General features: G+C 45.1%; 1 pseudogene; it reads right to left on the bottom strand.

Moving 5' to 3' along the window:
- Window positions 1-1,533: 1,533 nt before the first annotated feature.
- LOC136484035 (citrate-binding protein-like) lies at window positions 1,534-7,756 on the bottom strand (annotated as a pseudogene).
- Between the last annotated feature and the right edge of the window lie 13,938 nt (window positions 7,757-21,694).

Genomic DNA, 21,694 nt, shown 5'->3' with positions numbered 1-21,694 from the left:
CAAGGGTGGTTGCAAGTGACAAAAGTTGCCGGCCCGGCGAGCAGTTGTTAACCGGAGGTTCCGCCGGCCGTCGGAGTTGGTATGCCGCTGGATGCGGTGGATGATCCCTGAATCCGCGCGACATTGTGCCACTGCGTGCGTTCCTAGACACACTACACAGCCCCAGACGACGAGGGCCAAATGTGACGGTAGGATCGGAGTCCGGCAACCAGGGCCAAATGTGACGGTATGACCGGTGCTGTTGACAACTAAAATTGGGCCCATACCTGTCTTACCAAATCTAATTTTGGTCAAATATAAGGAAAACTCTATAAAGCAACTTCAAAATAGTATCACATTGGTTTTTTAACGGCATAAAACCACCCCTACTCCTTATAAAATAAGAGGTACATGTCCGATTGAGGTATTCAACACACAATCAACCGAAATCAATTTATCTTTATTACTTTTTACCTTCATCACAACGACTTCCTATCCTCCATCACCGCGAGGGTTGATGATGCGCTAATCAACTCCACTCCACCGTGACGGATGTCAACCCCACTCCACCGTGACGGATGTCGGCGATTGACACCAAACTCATCCCCTGAAGAAGTGTGAGGCTCGCGCCCCGAGCTGCCGAGCCGGAAGTCCAGACAAAAACTTGCTGCTCAAGAAGTGGGGAATCCAGACCCTAGCGATGGCGACATCGGAGGAGAGGGATGTGCGGCGTGGCGCGTGGTGGGGCTGCCGGTGCGCGCAGGCGACGGCAGGTGGGGCACGCAACAGCAGTCGCATGTGTGCAATGGTGGGCGGGGCCCACAAGCAGTGGCCGGTGGGGCACGCAGGAGAAGGCTTCTGGTTCGCAGGGTGCTGGCCGCAAGCGCGCATGGTGGCAGGCATAGGCACGCCGCGATGGGTAGCGCACGGGCGGCGGCGGTGCATGGAAGATGGACGAGATGGGGAGAGGAAAGAGAAGAGTGTGTGACCAGATAAGGTTGGCTTGAGAGAGAAGAAAAAAGAAGAAGAAAAAGAAGGGTATTGTAGTTATTTCATGTCCACCAGGAGAAGCTGCTGTGCCAAACATGATCTGGCTAAACCAGGCCTAGCTAAGATATGTAAACCAAACAACAGTCCCTTGTATTGGGAGAGCAAGACAAGAGAAGCTGCTGTGCCAAACATGATCTGGCTAAACCAGGCCTAGCTAAGATATGTAAACCAAACAACAGTCCCTTGTATTGGGAGAGCAAGACTTGTGTTGCTCTGGCTTAGTTGACTAGCTAGGCTAGGTCTAAAACGCAAATCAGACACACCCTAAGTAGATTCCTATCTCCCCAAAATGAAAGGATCTATACGAGCCCTAATGGAAATTGACACTCGTGCCTGAGATTTGTCCAAACCAAAGCAGAATCTCGAGATTTATTCAACAATTCATTGTGAGAAGTCCTCCATCATCGTCACAGTTCACACGTTAGATCCATGTTTCCATCGATCGTGTGTCACTGTCACGCACACGACCAGATCAAAGAATGAGATAGACGACATCTAATGTGTTCATGGCTTGGTGTGGATGGCAACGTTGCGACTCCATGCGGTGCGACAGGTCATGCTGCTTGTACACGCCAAACTTGAAGTAGTGCTCCTTCCCGCCTTGGCCGAGGGCAGCTAGCCTCCTCTCGCCGTCGATGAACATGGTGACGTTCGCGGCCGCGATGTCATGGATGACGTTGAGCCGGATCCACCGGTCGTAGACGTGGTCCGCCACCACCTTGGTCAGCTGGTGGTAGTAGGTGAGCCGTGATAGAATTCTTGGATCATCTAGGCATAGATCAGTGGGTAAAACTCAACTTAGACAAAGGAACTTGCTGATGTACCTCACCAAGCAGCGTTGTGGCCATGGCGCCACAGCAATGTGGCCTCGAGTATTGGAGTAGAGGTAGCTTAACGCGTCCGCTAGGGTGTCGAAGGTGGCAGCAGTGCTGGTGTGGTCCAGTGGCTGCGGTGAAGGCGGTGGAGCTTCTCATCGCTCATAGCGTGCCCTCTAGATCGGACTAGGGTTAGGAACCTCGGTGGGGCGCTGGCGGCTACGGTGAACCACGTACCTTGCGCCCCGGCCCCCACCTTCCTCTTTATAGTGCTGCACGACGGGGGCCCATCAGCCAGGAGAACGGCTGGGCGCTCCCGATCAGGACGCGGATCAAGGGCCCAATTGGCCGTTGGGCCAACTGGTGGAGATCAATCTAACATTCTCCTCCTTGATCTCACCTTATGACTTAAACTTAATTTACTTTATCTTTTTTCCATTCCATCGTAGATCAGTGCATAGAGCGTACCCCATCATCACGGTCAGTTGCCATTAGATTAAACAGCTACAATGCATCTCTCTGTTTTGAAACAGATTCTCAACTAGACCCTTAGTATCCAGAAATCATAGGCTTTCCCGTAAACCCATGTCGACTGTGTGTTCTCTGAACATACTGGGTGGTTAGCCTTTGGCAAGCGAATCCGCAAGTACTTGCTTGGTACTTACATGCTCAATGTTTTCAAAATGATTCTGGATTTTCTCCTTTACAACATATAACTTAATGTTAATGTGTTTGGCAGCACACTTGACCTGTTGTCTTAGGAGTTAACTACTTTAAATGGTTATTGCTGTTGACTACCATTGTTAAATCCGGGTACATATTCCCTTAACCACTTTTGCCTGTTCCTAAGGCCTCATGACAAGCTATACTATGGTATGCATGATTGATGACACCACACCTGTTTCATTAGAGCTTTTCTACAATAATACTCCAACTGCGAGTGTTAGCAACTACCGTGGGTTTCACTATACATCTCGCCAAAACTTAACATTTGTACCCACAACTATTTGAGAGTACTTGTTCTTTGTTACACAACATGAGGCCTATGATACTTTGCAAAAATTACAAGATATTCATAACTCCATTCCAATGATCTATATCTGGACTGGACTTCTGCCAAAATATCCCGGATACGTAAGCTACGTCAAGGTAAGTTCTTACTTGTACATTCATTAAGCTTCCAACAGCTGAAGCATATGGAACCATGTTTATTTGATTGATCTTATATTGGTTCCTGGAACACTGAAAGTTCCCAAATCTATTACCCTAGGCTATAGGAGCAGGCGTAGGTTTACTCACATGCATACTTTATTTCTTTAGAATCTTTTCTAAGTATGCCTTTGCGATAGTCCTAATACCCCTTTTCATCTATCTTGGTGAATTTCAATTCCTAGAACCAATGAGGCTTCACCAAGATCATTCACATTGAAACTTGAGGACAAAAACTTCTTCTTCTCTAATGGCAGATTAGCATTACTACTAGTGAGTAGGATGTAATCTATACACAGGATGCGGAAAAAGAATTTTCTATTCTTGAACTTTGCATAAACGCTATTGTCCTTCTCATTTTCTTTAAACATAAACTTTCTTATCGTTTCATCAACTTCAAATATTACTGTCTAGAGTCTTGTTTTAACCCATAAATGAATTTCTACAGGCGGCATCCCATACGTTCTTTTTCTTCCACGACAAAACCTTTGGGTTGTGCCATGTAAACATTTCATACAAATCCCCATTGAGGAATATCGTCTTTACATCCATCTGATGTAACTCTAAATCGTAATATGTCAATAACACCATTATGATTCTAAAAGAATCCTTGCATGAGACTAGAGAGAAAACTCTCATCGTAATCTATTCATTCACTTTGTGTAAAGCCTTTTGCTACAAGTCATGTTTTATATCTTTCCACATTCCCTTTGGAGTCACATTTTATCTTGTAGACCCTTTCATAGCCTACTATTTTGGCTCCATTAGGAATTTTTTCTAAGTCCCAAACATCGTTGGTATTCATCGAATTCATTTCAACTTTCATAGCTTCTTGCCATTCAAATGAGTAAACGCTTCTCGTGGCTTCTTCAAATGAGGTGGGATCACCCTCCATTTGAATTTCTTCACTAACATAGACTTCATAGTCATCAGAAACTGGTTTACTAATTTTTTGAGACCTTCTGGGGCCTCAGCTACTGGCACTTTCATGTGGGGCTATTGTTGCTCTTCATTACCAAGAGGCAATTGATTCTACAGGCTCCTGTATCACAAGATCCTTGTTTATATTATTCATCTTCTTCGAAGAGCCAACAACAAGTATTGTATAAGTCATAAAACATCAATAGGTATCGAGAAATTCATTGTTTTGAATCACTAAAGTGGGCACGCAGTCCTGCTTCTCTTCAAGTCATAGGTCTCTACATACCGTGCTCCCCTAGATCATCCCATCGTTTATAAAGATAGTGTATCTTTTAATTTTTTATTTGGGTTCAATCTGTTAAAACCTTATATGGTGCTTTAAGCAGCGCTTTAATATCTTTGATGGTGACTACGCTATCTTCCTCTCAGAACTTTAAAAAATCCTAGAATTTAACTATTTCTCTGCTTAGAGGTATAATTGTTATGACCGACGGTCACATTCATCAAAATCTTTATCTCACTCAATTTCTTTCAAAATCTGTATCTCGCTCTTAATGAAGAGTACACATTCATCAACATCTTTATCTCACTCTTAATAAAGAGTAGTTTCTTAATTGATCTTAATTCTTACTCTTAATTCATCTCACAGTCCCCCCTCAAAATATGGCATGAACTATACTGCCATAATTTTGAGAACTATTCAGAAAACTATGAACGAGGAGACACTTATGACTTACTTCATTCACATAATTATGTCATGCAAATAAAGTTATTTCTTGATCCGTATAGGAGTACACTTTCCTCATTCCACTTCAAGAACTCGACGAGGTCTTTTATTAACTGTACTTTTGGAAGTCACGCTTGCATCTTTTTCTTGTCCTTTGATTAGTATTGACCATGATGGTGCATTTCTATTGTGCCATGGTCAATACTAGGATAGCATAAGAGCTACCCAAACTTCTATCTCTATGCGGGATACAAAAATATATGAGTCATCACAAAACTTCTCCCACCATGCAGAATTCACTAGCATAAGTACTAAGCCAAACTTCTCCCCATGGGGGAAAATCTATATAAAATTACCGTAACGAAAAATTTAGTCATGATGACTAAAACATTCACTTATACTTTATTTTCCAATTAAATCTTTTCATTGGTTCCAATTTAATCAGAAAATTAGTAAACTAACAAAAAACTGTCCTGAACTGGCTTGACTCAAGCCTTTTTCATTCATATACCCCAGCATTGCAGCCCATTGGCATGCAGCCGAGTGATCTCGTTGGTTAAAAAATAAAACTTATAAGATGCTTTTGCATCAATTCTACATCACCATTGGGCAGAAAATAGAATTAATGCATAAAACTTATAAATTAGCTTTAAAGATATATAACTACTCTTCAAAATTAAATTCTTCCATTGATTCGAATTTAATTGGAAGATAATCAACATCATTGTAGCGAAACACGATAATAAAATACATTCTATTAGTTCAGGAGCATTTCTTGGTCTTTATCTACTCTCTGAAAATTGACCATGTTGGTGTAAAAATTATCAAAGATTTAAACTTCAACCTTAAACTCATTACAATATTGTTATCATCAACGTTGGTCAGAAAACAGTAATACCATAATTTAACATAAACAAATCAGACTACTGCTCTAATTTAAATTTTCTCATTGGTTCCAATTTAATTAGAGGATAAACATAATCATAATTTACTAAAAGTAACTGCGCTTCAAATTAAATTCTCCCGTTAGTTCGAATTTAATTACAAGATAATTAGCATTAAACAATGTAGCAGAAACATGAAATAAAAAATTGTTTATCTACATTTCAGAAACATTTTACTGTACTGATCTATTCTCTGGAAATTTTTTCCCGTTGGTTCAAATTTGGACAGAGATTGAAACTAGACAAAAAACATCAAAATTTGCTTCTAAAAATAATAAACAAAAAACACAGTGTTTACTATTCATTTGTCCGGCCTATCGGAACAGTACGCGGCCCAGTCTGTTTCGCGTCCGCGAGCGTGGCCCAGCGGCGGCTCAACACGGCGCGCGCGCCCGCTCCCCCACACCCAGGCCGCAACCTGGGCCTGGGCCAGGAATTCGCTCGCCCGCATGGGCTGATTCTGGCCCGAGCGACGCCGGCCCTTGGATGGCATCGGACGGCCATCCACGCTCCTCGTGAGATCAAAACGCCGCCGCGGCCGGTTCACCTAAACCCTAAGTCATTTCTCTTCTCCCTCCCTCTCCTCTCCACGCCGCGGCGAAAAAGCAAGAGCAGCGGAGTGGCGCCGCCGCTGGTCCCCTCGCTGGCACGCGCGCTCGCCCTAGGCTGAGTGCGCTGCCATCGAGCGGTCTGGGCGACGGTGCCCTATTCCCCCATACACATTGCAGTGGGGCTCTTCCCTAAACCCTAGCTCCTCTTTCTCCTCAGTGCAACAGATGTCGGAGAAGAAGAGTGCGGCGCCGCTGCGGGTCCCCTCACCGGAGCGCGCACGCTCCCCAGTGGGTGAGAGCGCCGCCGTTGAGTGGTCCTGTGTCGGCACCCTGAGCCCACGCCCCGGCGACCCAGCGTCGAGCAACGGCTTGGCCTGTTCTGCCCGCGCGACGGCGGGTTTCTTCTCGCGCGACGGTAGTGGTGACGGCGGCGGGTAGAACCGGGTAGGTCCTTCCCTTCTCCGTCTTTACTTTCTAGGGTCAGGGTTTGGGTTAGGGTTTTGGATTTGGGGTTTCATTCCGATTCGAATCACCTCCTTCTTAATTTCTTCGTGATTTCTACCCCAAAGATTAGATCTACACACTAGAACCTAGCTCTGATACCATTGATAGAATTCTTGGATCATCTAGGCGTTGATCAGTGGATAAAACTCAACTTAGACAAAGGAACATGCTGATGTACCTCACCAAGCAGTATCGCGGCCATGGCGCTGTAGCGACATGGCCTCGAGTGTCAGTGCAAAGGTAGCTTAACACGCCCGATAAGGTGTTAAAGGTGGCAGCAGTGCAGGCACGGTCTAGTGGCGGCGGTGAAGGCAGTGGAGCTTCCCATCGCTCACTGCGCGTCCTCTAGATCGGACTAGCGTTAGGAACCTCGGTGGGACGCTGACGGCTGTGGTGAACCTCGTATCTTGCGCCCGTCCTCCACCTTTCTCTTTATAGCGCTACGCGACAGGGGCCCATCAGACAGAAAAATGGCTGGGCGCCTCCGATCAGACCACAGATCAAGGGTCCAATTAACCATTTGACCAACTGATGGAGATCAATCTAACAAGTCGGCCGTCGTAGACGTGTAGCATCAGCGTCGTGGCGTGCGTTGCCGCACCGAAGACCTGCATCACCGACGCGTCCGACGTGCCCGACGGCACGTACATGTCGCCCTCGAACTGCCACACCCCGGTGCTGTAGATCTTCTGCAGAACTCGTGCAGAGTTAGTATAGGAAAAAGATCTGGAATGGTCGAAAACAAGTCTTGCCGTTGTCACGTACGTCGACTTTGATCTCGTTGCGCACGCCGCCAGGGTGGGTGGCGTTGGTTGTCTTGTCGGTGGCGAAGACCCACCTGCGGCGGACGCCGCCGGACTGCTCGTAGCGCTCCTTGAGGGGCACGTCGTAGGGCTTCTGCACCACGAACTGTGACTCGCTCAGCTTGACACGTCTGAAGCCGGCGGTCAGTTGATGAGACGAGCCGGCGTTGGTGGGGTACACCAACGACAGTGCCGCCGCCACCACCAGCAGCAGCAACAGCAGAGAGCACGAGCTAGAAGAAGAACCTGCCATGTCTCTGACTGACTGACTGACTCTGAGTACTAGCCTAGCCAACAGTGAGGAGGGCGTACGCATAACTCATCTCGTTTGTCTATTTAACCGCTCCTCGGCTGCCTAGTCGATCAGTGACAGTGTACACTGGCGATGATTACCGCGAGGAGCAGCCCGTGTCGTGTGCACAGCGACCGAGACGGTGGCCGGCGGCGCCACGCGCGCCAAGACAGCTATCGATAATTCGATATCAAGCGCTTCGAACTCCAAGGTGGATGAAGGAGATCTCAAGAACGTCGGGAGTCTTTGATTCGTCCAACTCAGGCTTGTTTAGTTGGTAAAATTTTTGACGGAGTAGTACTGTAGCACTTTCGTTGTTGTTTGACAATTAGTGTCCAATCATAGTCTAATTAGGCTTAAAAGATTCGTCTCGTGAATTTCGTCTAAACTGTGTAATTAGTTTTATTTTTTATTTATATTTAATGCTTCATGCATGCGTCCAAAGATTCGATATGACGGGAAATCTTAAAAAATTTTGTAAAATTTTGGATACTGAACACTACCTCATTGCACTCCTATTGACTGGTTGGCGCCGCACTGAATCTCTGACGATCGTGCTGTCATCAGTTCGAGTGGCGACGGGTTGATGGCCGTGAGCCGTGACGTCGATCCTTATCCTTCGTGGACTTGGCAGACTGGGGGAGTGGGCCGTGCGCGAGATCCGTGATGCGACGTGATCTGCATCGCCGTCTGATTCACCGCGAATCTTCGCGGCGCTCAGTATGCTGCTGACCCCGCTCGCAGGTGTTGATTTTATTAGGTGGGTTTTTTTAGTGGGCTTTCTTTATTCTTTCAGTTAGCAAACTGTTTTTTAGGCTGCGGTTGGGCCTGAGAAAGCTACTACGAGAAAAGAAGTACAGACCCTCCGGCCATCGCGCCCAGTGTGCGTCAGTGTCCAAGAATGTTTTTATTTATTTCCATTTTTCTTTCTTTCTTTTTCTTTTTTTAGATTTTTTGTTTTCATTTCTTTTTTTCTTTCTTTTATATTTTACTCTGTTAATATTTTTCTTCATTTCCTATGTTATGTGTACTATTTTCCCTTTCTAGTTTTGTTTCCTTTCCTCTATGTTTGCTTTAATTTAGTATTTTTTGCAATATTTAGTAGACTTTTTTCATGTGGGCATAATCTTATGATATTGTGGTGCTAATTGATTGAACCTTTCTAGTTTATTTATTGTTCGATAGTATTCCAAAGTGTATTTTTGTTTATTATATGTTATTACATATTGTATTTATTAGATAATAGAAGATTCATTTTATTTATTAGATAACAAATGATATTCATTATCTTGTTCTCGTAGTGTGTTTGAGATGTTCCATGTTGTTTTCTATTTTTATGTACCATAAATGTTATAATTTGCAATGTTTGTATAGTACCCATGAAATGTTCCATAGTACATATATTGGGTTGTTTGTGTAGTACGCATATGACGTTATTATGATGTATTTTGGGATGTTCGGGTAGTGTAAATAGAATATTCTATAGTTATCTTTGAATTCACATAGTACACGTGAGATGTTCTGTAGTATAATTTAGAATGTTTAAATAGTACCCATTAGTGTTCTTTTTCTACATTTATTATTATTATTATTATTATTATTATTATTATTATTATTATTATTATTATTATTATTATTATTATTATTATTATTTTCCTTGCTTAACCATAGCAATAATTTATGTATTTGTGATGTGCCTTCTCCAGTTGTGTGAATTACATCACATACCAAAATGTTTGCCTTTGCTTAACTATATATGGAAATGATCTGAGCATTTGTAACGGTTGTTCTGCATTTGTCTGGGTTACACCATATACCAAAATATTTGGCTTCGGTACATGTGATGTTCACGTAATATACGTGTGACGTTCTACAATGATTTTGGGATGTTCAAGTAATATAAATAGGATGTTCTGCAATTTTGAGTATTCACATAGTACCTAGGGTATGTTTTACAGTATATTTTAGGTTATTCAAATGGTATCGATATGATGTTATTTTTTGTTTTTCTATCATTTTAATTTTTCTTCATCTTTATTTTATTCTAATTAAGTAGTTTATTTTATTTTAATTTTTAAAATTTGCTAAGTTCTATGAGATACATATGGTGTACACATATTATACATGTGATGTTCTATGATATATTTTGAGATGCTTATGTAGTATAAATGGTGTAAGGAAAATGGATCCTAGGCACATTTACTTTAGATTTTGGTGTTTGATAATCAACACAACTAAATTGGACTAATGAATTTACAAGTAATTATTTTATTGTTCAATAGGGTGCAAGACGTGACTTGAACGAAGGCGACATGATAATCCCACGATCAACGCCATAAGCAAGACCCTAGAAGCACCAGAGAAGACCCAAAATATCAAGCAAAATCCAAGCACGAAGATGGGAACCAAACCGGACGCAAGATCACCAAGAAATGACATCGACAGAGGTGACCAGACATGGACCTATGAGGACCTGACGCATTCGATCAGTTGCTCGGCAACAGCAGGCGTCAGCAGCAGCGACCAAACGCTGAGCGAGGCAGTGACCAGACGCATGGACCTCACTGTTCATCATCAATGGCAATGTTCTCAGCGTGACCAGACGCGACGGCAGGATGACCGGACGCACCAAGAAGCAGCGTCTAATCATGTCTAGAGAGGTTTCGTAACGATGCCAACGCGACCAGACACGTCCAAACGAGTGAGACCGGACTCGACCCAGAGTCCGATCAACGTGCGCGCTCAACAATCGGGACAACCGGATGCGTTCGGTAAAGACAACAGCAGCGTCCGGTGAGTAGCAGAAAGCTGGGTTTTGTCCCTAACGGCTACTTTCTCCATGGGACTTATAAATAGACCCCCCCAACCGGCCATTTGAGGTGTGGAGAGCTGAGGAAACATACCAAGGGTGTTGATACACCATTTTAGTGATCTCCACTTGCATAGTGCTTAGTGATTCATTAGTTGATTAGCGTAGGTGCTTTGCGAAGTGCTTAGGTTGATTAGACCACCGTTTATGCGCTTGTTCTAGGTTTAGGCCTAGTGTTTAGTGAGGTTTGCATACCTCTTACCACTCGGTGCTTGCGCGCACCATTGTTGTACATCGGATTACACCAACCGCGTTTATGGTGTGGCCGCCACCGTGTACCGGAGGGAACAAGGCCTGCGGTGTTTTAGACAGAAGCTTGATAGTGAAGACGGTGGGGAGCGGTCCGAGAGAGGCTTTTACCATGAGTGGCTTAACCGGAGACACGCTTGCGCGTGGGGAAGGCCCGGAGCTATCCACGCAGTGCCTCGATTGCTACTCTGGTTATCACCAAATCGCTCTCAAAAAGGACGATCAAGGACAAAATATGGATAGCTCCGGGCCGCTCCCCACGCGCAAATCCTGAGCCAAAGTATATTTGAAGAATAATCAATACTTGTGCGTGGGTTTGGCCTTGCCATCGACATTTAAGGAGTGCTCGATCAAGTTCCGAGGTACACCGGACATGTCAGCGGGTTTCCATGCGAACACACTCACGTTGCTTCTCAAGAACCTGACGAGCGTGTCTTCCTATTTAGGATCCAGGTTGGCCCCGATAAGGGCCATTTTGCTGGGATCACCGTCGACCAGCTGGATCTCTTTGTGCTCTTTGGACTTGATGTTCTTGCGTGGGGCCTCGAGCTCTGGGATCTCTAGGTGATCGGCTGGGGTCTTCTTGGCATCGAGCGTGGTCTCGGCCATGTGAATAGAGAGGTCGTGAGCCTCTGCTATTTTGAAGCTGTCATCCTCGTAGGTGTAAGCTGCGTATATGTTGCCCCTGAGAGTTAGAACCCCCTTCTCAGTAGGCATCTTGAGCACCAAATACATGTAGTGAGGTATGGCCATGAACTTGGTGAGCGCTGGTCGACCAAGGATAGCATGGTAGGTGCCTTCGAAGTCGGCGACCACGAAGTTGGCGTAGTCGGTGCGGAAGTGGTCTGGGGTACCAAATTGCACAGGTAGCATGATCTGCCCGAGAGGTGTAGAGCTCTGTCCGGGGAGAACACCCCAGAACTGTGCCTCGTATGGCTTGAGATCAGCCTGGGTTATCTTCAGGGCTGGCAAACTGTTCTTGAACAGTATATCGATGGAACTACCGTCGTCAATCAGCACTCTATCGAACTGAACCTTGTTGAGACAAGGATCGAGAACTAGAGGAAAACGCCCTGGCTTGGGTATTGCGGCCCATTGGTCCTTTCTACTGAAGGAGATCTCGCGGTGAGAACAAGGAGGGAGCCACGGATCGGCGATGAGGTTGTCGGCATTGGCCACATTCAAGCAAGCGCGGGCGAGCAGCTTGCGCTCTCGCTTGGTCTCGATGGACACTCTGTCCCCAATGATGGTGTGGACGCGGTCGGTTGGCTTGACGTACTTGTGACGGGGATCTACGTATTCATCATCGTTGTCCTCGTTACGCTGCTCCCCTGTGTTGTTAGGCTTGTCGGATGTATCCGGAGCCTGTTGGCGCGTGTAGATAGATTTGAGAACACGGCAATTCTCCATGGTATGGTTTGACTTGGGATGGAGCTGGTAGGGTCCTTTCAATGCTTTGGCGTAGTCTTCTTCGTAGTTGCGACGTCCGCCACCTTTCTTAACGATGTTGACTTCGCCGTCATCTTCCCGAGCATGCTTGCCCCTGTAATCGTCACGGCGATTACGCCGCTGATTACGCTGGTCGCGGTGGTCGTAGGAATCGTTGCACTGGTTGCAGCGATCAGAATTGTCGTTCCGACCATGGTTGCCGTGGTAGTCGTCGTGGTGTGGGGGGTGGTCGGAGCGTGGAACCCTTGCTGCTTCTTCGATGATTATCTTTTTAGCATCATCAGCGTCCGCATATTTTTTAGCAGTGGCTAGGAGCGCTGTGACCGATTCAGGTCTTTTACAGAGGAGCTTGTCCCTTAGGGCATCCTGGAAGCGGAGACCAGTGATGAAAGCTTCGATTGCCTCGTTGTCGGAGATTGACGGGACTTTGATGCGCATCTCCGAGAAGCATCGGACGTACTCACGCAGTGGCTCATCTTTGCGATCTCGAATCTGCTGCAGATCATATTTGTTGCCGGGTTGTTCGCAAGTAGCAATGAAGTTGTCGATGAATGCTTGCTTGAGCTCTTGCCAAGAATCAAAGTAGTTCGCCGGCAAGCTGACCAGCCATTGGTGGCCTGCATGACCGACGGCGACTGGGAAGTAATTAGACATGACGTGCTCGTCAGCCATGGTTGATCTGCACGTGGTTTCATAGAGCATGACCCATAACTCGGGGTTCTCCTTGCCGTCGTACTTCTGGAGTTTTTCGAGCTTGAAGTTCTTGGGCCATATGACTTGGCGAAGGTGAGGAGTAAACTGCTTCAAACCCGGAGGGCCGTGGGTAGTATCATATTCCATATGGCGATAGCTTTCGTGGGAGGCACGATCATTGGCTCTTTGGTTAATGCGATCGCGCAGATCGCGTTCTCTGAGGGAATGGTGGAGATCGTTATTGCCATCACGGCGATCCCGATTGCCATCCTGGTTGACCCTGCGACCGTGGTTACCACGGCGATTGTCGTGGTTGTCTCGTCGATTATCGTCTCGGTTGTTGCGGCGGTTGTCATCCCGACCACCATCATGACCACCGTTTCCGCCTTGACGGTTGTCTGATGGGTCGTTGTTGCGCGAGCCACGTTGGTTGGGTGACTGTGGGCGACTTGAGTACTAGCGACTGTGGCTTGATTCGACTGAGATGGACGGAGCCCGGGCTTAGTTTGCAATCTCTACGGTCTAGGCCATAGCAGCCGTCAGGTAGGCTTGTACATCATCACGAATTGCCTAGGTTTCTGGGGTATTGGGTAGTCGTTGCATTGTTGCCATAGCAACAGCTACGTTGGCGCTTGGAGTCCTAAAGACCTGCTTTTCCCCTACCCTATCAAAGGCATTGTTGAGGTCGCGTGGCTGGAACCTTATGCGTTGTGCCTTCTCTTTTGCCTTGGCTTCGGCTTGTCTGCGATTAAACCGGTCAATATTGCGCGCTTCGCGTACTAGTCTTTCTTGTTCTGTTTCGCCAACTGTCGGTGGTTCATCATTACTGACGACATTGATCAAGCCTCCTCGCCTTGGTGGGAAGGATGGGAATCATGGGAACCCCAGGGAGTGGTCTGGGATATCCAGATCGTATTCAACTTCCTCATTGTCACGATGCTAGAGCTCAGTGTGGACGGAGCCATTAGATGCGATGCCGAACGAGGAGCTTGAGCCGCCCTCTTGAACTGTGTGGACCAATCCTTCTTGATACTCCTCAATCTGAACCATGTTGATGAAGTTGCGCAGGCCGTAGGGCTGAGCCTGGTAATTCTCCATCAAGGCTTTGCACTCAGAGAGCCAGAGACCCATTGCGAGGGCTGATCGATGACGAACGGAGCGCCCTTTAGGAGTAGATGTGACCACGAGATCTGTACTGAGTCGTGCAGGATGACTGGCCCGAGCTGGTCGGGTAGATCTGTTGTGGGTAGTGGTTACCTGCTTGGTAGGTTGATTTTGAATCAAATCTACCAGAGCTAGGGTTTCAGCAAGCTTGGTGCCGACCCGATCGATGGAGTCGAGCAGGTCGGTGTTGTCAATCTGCCTCCCTTTGTAGCGAGGAAGTGAACGACGGGTTGTTGGCGTGGCTGAAGACGATGCTGGTGTAGCCGGAGCCAGATCCAATGTGGTCGGAGCCGTAGCCGATGCCGGTGAAGCAGTGGTCGACACAGATCGGATCCACGCCTCCTCCGTGGTCATGGCGATGAAGTTGTTGGAGCCAGTGGTCCAGGTGATCTGGCCGATGGTGAACGTGAGGCCGTTCGGCGTAGCCATGGATCCGGGGATGATGACCATCTTGTTCTTCTGGGGAGCAGTACGCACACCCCCTACCTGGCGCGCCGCTGTCGACGAAATATGGTCGGCAGTCTACCTAGGGGTATGCCCAAGGTAGTAGATTATCGGCAGACAGATGCGCAAGCTACAAACAAGATGGTGACGCAAGACAGACACGAGGTTTTATCCAGGTTCGGCCGTCGTGAAGGCGTAATACCTACGTCCTGTGTCTGATTGTATTGTTGTATGTCAATGAGAGATGTTTTTGGAGAGGGGTCCCTTGCCCGCCTTATATAGTCTGGGGGCAGGGTTACAGATCTGGAAACTAATCCTAACCAGTTACAATTGCCATAAGTGGCTGGATAAGGACTCCTATTCTAACCGACCAGGATCTTGCTTGATCTCCAAGTCTACCTTGATTCCTTACGTGGGACTCCGAGCAAATCGGCCGAGCCACGCGTCGTCTTCTAGTGGGCCAAACCCCCTGTCCGGGCTGGCCCAAGCCTAGCCATAAGGGTATAGGGGTTAATACCCCCACACCGACCAGGAGCTTGAACCTTGCATGGGATTCCTTGCGAGGGGCTCCAACGAGGACTAGGAGGAAGTTTTTGCGCTTTTCGATACCTCAGTAAAAATACCGGAGTCATTGACGGGAATTTGCATATCTCTACCTTACTCTTTAGCTTCCGCATTTACATTGTTTCCATAACTCTTTTTGCGGTAGAGATAGTAACACACTAGCAAAACCATAGTTGCACATTTATATAGTTTATCTTTTTGCATAGGTTTTGCTAAGGTTAGAAAAAGAGGTCATAGTTTAGAGTTAGACTATTAAGTTACCTAATTCACCCCCCCCCTCTTAGACGTCACGGTCCCTTACAAGTGGTATCAGAGCCGGTTGGCTCAATTTGGACCTTTGGCTTCACCGCCGTTGAGCCAACGCTGTTTAGAGTAGTTGTGATGGATACCTCTAGGCCTCCGCACTTTGACGGTACTAACTTCCCCTACTATAAATCTAGAATAGCTTGTCACCTTGAGGCGGTTGATTTGATAGTTTAGAGAGTCACTCGTGATGGGATAAAACCCATTAAGAATCCCAATAAACCTACAAAGAGTGAAGAAAAAGAAATTCATTTCAATGCTAGAGCTAAAAATTGCTTGTTTGAATCTTTTAGCATGGAGTTGTTTAACCAAGTGTTCACTTTAAATACGGCACATGAAATTTGGTTAAAACTCCAAGAGCTCCATGACGGCACAACTAATGTCCATGAGCAAAAATATTGTCTAGCTAAACAAAATCATGATTCCTTTAAAATGAATGATGATGAGCTTGTTCATGATATGTATTCTCATTTGAATCTAATTATCAATGAGCTCCATTCAATATGATTAACAAAGCTAGATGATGCGGACATCATAAGGAAGATCATCTCCGTGCTACCACAAAAAAAAATATGCAAGCATCATCACTATCATTCACAACATGGAGGACTTGAGCACCATGACCCCCGCCATAGTCATTGGCAAGATAGTGGCATTTAAAATGTCATGGAAGATGGGTCAAGAAGAGGCCTCATCATCAAGCAAAGGCAAAGCTCTCGCATGTAATAAGAAAAAGAAGATGAAGTGCAAGCAAGTTGAGACAAGCTCAAGCTCAAGCTCCTCAAGTGAAGATGATGAAGAAGATGAGGATGAGGATGAGGATGATGATGTAGATTCAAGTGATGATGATCAATCTTCCTCCTCCACCTCCGACCTTGATGAAGAATCAATCAAACTTATCAACAAGGTGGAGAAGATGATCCAAAGGCTCAATGTCAAGGGTGTACCCATCCAAATTTAAGATTTCATCTTCACCAATCAAAGAAATGAGCAAAGAAAGAAAGGATGTTATGGATGCGGTGAGTTGGGGCACTTTGTGGAAGTTTGTCCAAACAAGCCCACACCCAAGACAAAGAAGAAGGCATTCAAGGACAAAGCCCTCACATCAATAAGGTCATGGGATGATTCTTCAAGTGAAGAAGAAGACCATCACTAGAGGCGAGGCCACAAGCACTCATCATCAAGCTCTTCTCGTGTGTGCCTTATGGCACGAGATAACGAAAGCTCATCCTCTAGTGAGAGTGATAGTGATGATGAAATGTCTTCTCTTAATGAACTTATGCAAGAAAATCTTAAATATGATAAGGCTTGCACTAGCCAACAAAAGAAGCTAAAAATGTTGCAAGAAAAGCTAGATAGTTCACAAGAAGCATATAAAAATCTTACTTGAACAATATGAGACATTTGCTAATCTCAATATTGAACTATCTACTAAAATTGAGCAACTTGAGGCCAGTGCAACAACAAATGCATGCACAATCAATGATGAGCAACTTGTAAAGAAAAATGAAAAATTAAAAGAAAAGTTAGCTAGCTCACAAGATGCTCATAAAAGTTTGCTTGCTAAAATAGAAACCATGTGCAAACATTGTGATGAGCTAACTAATAAAGTTGCTAATCTTGAAGCTATCGGTACAACCCTCAACAAGGCACCTAAAAAGAAAAGTTCTATCTTTGACATACCTAAAAAGGATGCTTCTACTTCTTGCAATGATTTATGTTTAGACTCACCCTTGTGCAACCAAGTTTATATTGAGAAAGTTGTTGTAGATACATTCACACAAGAAGTCACAATGGAGAATGAGCAACTCAAGCAAGAAGTGGCTCGCCTTACCAAGGACTTGACTCAAGTAAAAGGCAAAACGGAGCAAGCCCAACATCATTAAGATAACACCGTTAAGGGAGTGAAGAAGCTTGATGAAGGACAAACCGTGGTTTGCTACGTGTGCCACAAGGAAGGCCACAAGTCCTATGAGTGCAAGGTGTAGAATGGGCGAGGAGCTAAGAAGAAAGAGAAAAATAAAAAGGAAACAAGTAAGCTCTCCAACACCTACACCAACAAGGTGGACAAAAAGGCCTCCACACCTTATCTCTTGAAGAAGAAGAAAAATAACAAGGTGGTGGCCATCAAGGTGAACAAGCAAGCCAACAATGGTGCCAAACGCATTTGGGTGCCAAAGGAGATCATTTCTAATATGAAGAGCACCAAGAAGGTTTGGATCCCGAAACGGAAGTGAGAAGTCCGATGGACTTCAGGGAATTTGGAGACTTGGCAAAGTATGGGTGCATTTCATGGGGTGCATCATTATGGACAAGGTAAGTGACAAGTGGGTTAGTGAATACTATAGACCCAAATTCCCCTTCCCATGTTATGTAAATAGATTTAATTTCTTGCAATTTCAATTAGCATATAGTTCCGTTTCATGCCTAGGTTTGCATTTGCATGTTTAATCTTTTGTCTTGCATACACTAGGTATATCTTATGGTAGGCTTGCTCGGTTTCAATCTTAACCCTTGGAGCAAACCTATATGGTTTAAATTGTTTAGGAGCATGGCACATAGCTTGTTTTACAATTGTTCATCTAATATGTGCCAAAGTCCAAATTGTAGATAATTTCTCCCAAATATCACTTTCGAAAATAATTCTCACATTCATGTGATGTCATCTTTCAAGTGGTATTTTTTATTCTAAAATCAATGTGCATGTCTCTTACAAGTATTCCATACTTGTGTGCACAAATTTAGGGGGAGGTTATTCTATAAGTTGGATGCTTTGATACTAACACCTTTTCAAGCTTATCATGTGTGTAGTAGTCTCATTGCAAGGAAAATGGAGTCCCCAGAGTTAAGCATCATACTTCAAATATCCACCACCTATTGCAAGTTGTATAAATCAAATTGGTTTCCACATGTGGTATTTCTAAACCGATATCATCATGTTGATTTCACTTTGGTATTTATATGCTTTCTTCATGCATTATATAGATTAAACTCCCTTGAGCATTAATTTGCCAATTATGCATAAACTACATTCTCTATCATATGTATGCATATATTTAGGGGGAGCTTAGTCTATGTAATGTGAGAGTCAAATTTTGTGACCCATTCCACTCCACATACAAAGGATCACAAAGTTTGACCCTCCCTTGTGCTACTAATGTCTTCCTTTTCGGTGTTTGATTCCAAAGGGAGAGAATTTGTAGGACCAAAAGCAAGCCCGATCATAATAATTTACAAGTGGTAATGGTCCGACAAAGGGAGGATAGTGGATTATGGAGTTAGGAGGAGGCTTAAATCCATAATGCCACATGAGGACATTTGTAAGGGCAAGATAAGTTTCCAAAGATGTTTACATGTGATATCTTTTAGCATCATAAAACCTTGCCCTTTGCATTGCATCCTAGCAAGTAAATAGTTTTTAAATTCCAAATTTTTTATTATTTGTTTGCTTTGGTCGTGTTGTCATCAATCACCAAAAAGAAGGAGATTGTAAGCAAAATGGACCCTAGGACCATTTACTTTGGATTTTGGTGTTTGATGACCAACACAACCAAATTGGACTAATGAATTTGTAAGTAATTGTTTTGTAGTTCAAAAGGGTGCAAGACATGACTTGGACGATGACGACATGATGATCCCATGATCAACACCATAAGCAAGACCCTAGAAGCACAAGAGAAGACCCAAGATATCAAGCAAAGTCCAAGCACGAAGATGGGAACCAAGCCGGACGTAAGATCGCAAAGAAACAAGCTCGGCGGAGGTGACCAGACGTGGCCCTATGAGGACCGGACACGTCCGATCAGTTGCTTGGCAACAGCAAGCGTCAGCAGCAACGATCGGACGCTGAGCGAGGCAATGACCGGATGCACGGACATCACTATTCATTATCAACGGCAACGTTCTCAGCGTGACCGGACGCGACGGCAGGACGACTGGACGCACCAAGAAGCAGCGTCCGATCATGTCCAGAGAGGTTCTAGAGCGGCGCTAACATGACCGGATGCGTCCGATCGAGTGAGACCGGACTTGGCCTAGAGTCTGATCAACGCGCGCGCTCAATGGTCGTGACCACCGGACGCATCCGGTCAGGACGACAGCAGCGTCCGGTCAGTAGCAGAAAGCTAGGGTTCATCCCCAATGGCTACTTTCTCCATGGGACTTATAAATAGACCCCCCAACCAGCCATTTGAGGTGTGAAGAGCTGAGGAAACATACCAAGAGTGTTGATACACCATTTTAGTGATCTCCACTTGCATAGTGCTTAGTGATTCATTAGGTGATTAGCGTAGGTGCTTTGCGAAGTGCTTAGGTTGATTAGACCACTGCTTATGCGCTTGCTCTAGGTTTAGGCCTAGTGTTTAGTGAGGTTTGCATACCTCTTACCACTCAGTGCTTGCGTGCACCATTATTGTACATCGGAGGGGCATGTAGTCTTGCGAGATCACACCAACCGTGTTTGTGGTGTGGCCGCCATTGTGTACTAGAGGGAAATAGGTCCGCGGCGTTTCGGCCAGAAGCTTGATAGTGAAGACGGCGGGGAGCGATCTGGGAGAGGCTTTGCCACGAGTGGCTTAACCAGAGACCCGCTTGCATGTGGGGAAGGCCCAGAGCTATCTACGGAGTTACCCAACTGGGAGCTTGGCCCTTGCGTGGGATTCCTTACGAGGGACTCCAACGAGGACTTGGGGGAAGCTTGCGTACTTCTCGATACCGCGGTAAAAATACCAGAGTCGTCGACGAGAGTTTGCATATTTCTACCTTACTCTTTAGCTTCCGCATTTACATTGTTTGTAGAACTCCTTTTAGGGTAGAGATAGTAACACATTAGCAAAACCATAGTTGCACATTTAGATAGTTTATCTTTTTGCATAGGTTTTGCTAAGGTTAGAAAAAGATGCCATAGTTTAGAGTTAGAGTTTTAAGTTGCCTAATTCACCCCCCCCCCCTCTTAGGCGTCACGGTCCCTTACAAATGGGATGTTTCATGATTATGTTTGAGTATTTACATAGTACTCATGACTCATGAGATGTATGTATATGTTAGCTTGTTTAAATAGTATTCATGTGATGCACTTTTAAATTTTTCTCTACTACTTGACTTTTTTCTTGGGTTGTTTCCCCTTATGCATTGTTGTATCTTTTATTAATGTTTTATATTTATGTTATTTATGCATATTCGATTATTTACATACTATTGTGAGATGCTCTATAGTATATTTTTGGGTTATTCGAGTAGTATCCTTATGATGACCTTTTTATTTTCACCGGTTACGTGTCTTTATTTCTTTGTATTATTTATGTTACTCTTTTCCTTTTGTTCTACCTTTTATTAATTTTGTCTTTATATTTAAGTTTTTATTATTTTCTTGTCGGCCTAATGTCCAAGCCACCGAATCGGTGCACGAGGTTGCGCAGGGCATAATTTCAGCACCATGAATACCGCACACCGTCAAATCCCGATGGTGGCCTTACTAGTTGAGGGTCACTGTATAGGTGCTTTGATGGTAACATTTCTATCAACACTTCGATGCGCCTTAGCTATGCCGACCATGGTTTCATCCCAGGAGCCACGATCATGCATGCACTGTGTGATCAGTAGACTGGGCCACGCATGGCGACAATCCTCCTCACCTTCGTGAAACTTCTAACATCTAGGATGAACAGCCGTAGCCGTGCCTAGGCATTGGAGGAAGCCGATTTTGAAGGCCTTCTCCCAGCAGCGTTGAAGGCGCCGGGGGATGACGGATATCATGGCAATTGAAGACTGCAAATAGCTGAAGACTCTTCTCTACTCCATCGAAGGTCATTGTTATTGTACATCGAGCACAATAATGCATCGAGCAGTTTTGTTCGTTGAACACTGCTAGTCAAATACATTGAGTACCTTTCACCACCATGGATGATGCTGGAAAATGGCGTTGTCTCCCCTATGAATCGACCATAGGGTCCTAGTCTGATAGTTTTATACAACAAGTGTAATATTGTTCTGATGACGCCTTCGCTGGCACCATCGTTTGAATAATAAACGCCTTGCATCCCAGGCAGCAACATTTACCCCTTGTCAAGCTACAATTAGATGAGCGAGTGGCGTCTGAGTACCCATCGTTGACTATCCAGCTCCATACTATAAGCTGGGACCACTCCTAAAACCCCTAGTCAAAT

Source organism: Miscanthus floridulus, chromosome 9 (assembly GCF_019320115.1).
Source record: "Miscanthus floridulus cultivar M001 chromosome 9, ASM1932011v1, whole genome shotgun sequence".
Lineage (NCBI taxonomy): Eukaryota > Viridiplantae > Streptophyta > Magnoliopsida > Poales > Poaceae > Miscanthus > Miscanthus floridulus.
This window is presented reverse-complemented; position numbering and strand designations above follow the sequence as displayed.